The sequence below is a fragment of the Pseudopodoces humilis genome, chromosome 2 (genome assembly GCF_049639895.1).
Source record: "Pseudopodoces humilis isolate 2021_Gansu_Grassland_sample_001 chromosome 2, ASM4963989v1, whole genome shotgun sequence".
Classification (NCBI taxonomy): domain Eukaryota; kingdom Metazoa; phylum Chordata; class Aves; order Passeriformes; family Paridae; genus Pseudopodoces; species Pseudopodoces humilis.
In genome coordinates this window covers 23,618,731-23,621,143 of record NC_142201.1, presented here as the reverse complement: position 1 = coordinate 23,621,143, position 2,413 = coordinate 23,618,731, and positions in this window count along the sequence as shown.

Below are 2,413 nucleotides of genomic sequence, written 5' to 3'. Positions count from 1 at the left end.
ATCTAAGTTTACAATTACCAATTCTATGCATTTTTCCAGATACAGGAATCAAAGCAAATTACCAGGCCAGTAAAGATTGTCAGCATCATTTTCTGTGAAGAATCACACAGCTACAGAGAGGTCACAGGTACCTTGCCTAAGGTTACGCTCTTTTCTTGCTTCTGTGGAGTGGTTGGTGCCTCTGATCTCAAATTACTCCTCTAACTCCGTTGAACCCCCCCGTAAAATTTAATAAACCTCGGTAACTAGTACCTGGTGTTAATGTTATTATTTTCCCGTAAGAGGATGGGAGAGGTCTTCCTTCATAAGATGCTCTACTGCGGCATACCGGTATTTACAGTGAAGTGGTCTTTTCCAATCACGCTCCCCTCCCCGCTGTTACAGCTGTAAATTCTAAATGCATTACTATGACCCAAACGGGGGAGAATTTCGTGCAGGAGGGAGCTGAGCAGCACCAGCGGTTCATGCGGGCTGCGGGCTCCGTCGGGAGCACGGGGAGAGCTCAGCCACGGCCCCGCACGGCGGCAGCTGGAGGCGCCGCATCACTTTCGTCTTTTTTTTTTTCCCCTCACTTGTTTGTTTGCGGTGTTGTTTTTGTGGGTTTTTTTCCCCTCGTCTTTACTCGCAAACCTGGCTGTTTCGGCGTAGGCCGACAAATGAAAGCGCGTCCGACGGCACTCCAGGAAGAATCGGGAAAACACGGATGGATGTTTACGTGACCCCAGCCTCACTTTTCTTCCCGGGCATGTGCAAAGGGAGGCTTCCCCAGCCGCTCCCGAGGCGGGCGGAGATGCGGCTGAGGTTAGAACAGGCTGGACGGTGTCAGTACAGCCTCTTCCCTGCATCCCTCGACTTTTACTATCGCTGCTCTCCCCGCACCACTCTTGGTGAGCGCCGCGACCGCCCTCATCGGGGGGCGAGAGCCCGGCATCCCCGCCCGGAAGCCCCCTCCTGGGCCCCTGCGCTCCCCCTTCCTTCCCCCGCTCCCGCCTCACACAGGAAAATGCGAGCTGGACAGACCCCCGCCCCTCCTGCCGCCCACCCTGGCCGGGGCCCCTCCGCCGTTCACCTCCCTCCGGTGGCGGGGAGAGAAAGGCGCTCATTGATCCCCGGGCGCGGCCCGCCCGGTGACGAGCGTGCGGGTCCCTGTAAACAAGCTCGACACCTCGCACCCCCCGCCTCCGTCGTTCCCCGCCCCGCGGAGCCCCCGCACGGAGCCCCCGCTGAGGGAGCGGCAGCGGGAGGAGCAGGGAGGCGGGGGCCCCTGGGGAGGCGGTGGGCCCCGGGGACCCTCTGCCCCCCCCGCCGCTTGCCCCGTAATCCCCGCGCCGCGACCCCCCAGCGGGGCCGGGATCGTTTCCAGAGGAAATGCGGACGCTGCCCTCATTCGCCACCAAAGCGAAGCGCCCGGATACATTAACGCAGTTTAATTAAGACGGACTAACAGTGGCGGCCGCTGCCCCCCGGCCCTCCCTGGGTGGCATTTCCCCGCGGCACGGAGCGGGAGCAGCGCGGCGCTGCGGGCGGGGGCGGCGTGGGCGCTGTGACACACCGGGCGGAGGAGCGCGGAGCCGCCGCGCGTGTGCGGGCACGGCTGACGCACACGCGCGTGTGCGCGGGGGCGTGCGGGGGGCGCCCGGCGCTCACGCACGGCCGGAAGCTCCGCCCGGCGGGTCCGCAGCACCTGATATGGCCTCGGCGAGCACCGCCGGCGCCCCGCCGTGGCCCGAGAGATGGCGAGGGGCAGCGCCGGGGCTCGCCGCATGTGCCGAGTGTCCCCGTCGTGCCCCCGTCCCCGGGCCCCTCCGCGCCGTGTGCGCCGAAGGCAGCGGCGGGAGCGGCGATTCGCGCTGCGCCCGAGGGGGGCCGGAGGCTGTGGGCGGGAACGCGGAGGGGCGGGAAGGAGGTGGGGGGCGAGGCTCCCGCCGTCCCACGGCGTCGTGCCGCCTCGCTTCCGAGAGCCCGCCCCGCAGCCCCATTGAGGGCCGCGGCCGTCCTTCGCGCTGCCCGGCGGCCAATGCGGGGCGGTGCCGGCGGCGGCGGCGCCCCGCCCCGTCTTGGTGTGTGAGCGCCTCGGTGAGGCGGCGGTCACGTGTTGTTTTGCTCTTTAGTTGGGGCACTCGGTGCGCGATGTGTTACTTACGGCGAAACTCCCGCCGGCGCCGGCAGCAGCAGCGGCAGCAGCAGCAGCAGCAGCAGCAGCGGTCGGGGAGCATTAGCGGCGTCGCCGGTGCTCAAGCCGGGGAGGACGCCGGGCGGCCGCCGGCAGCACCCGCTGCCTAGAGGTGACAGCGGAGGATCCCGCTGCGGCTCCGGGCACCGCGCTCTTCTACGAAGGAATAACTTTATTTTACCTGCTTCCCTCTATCCTTCCTTTTTTTCTTTTTCTCTTTTTTTTTTTTTTTTTTTTTTT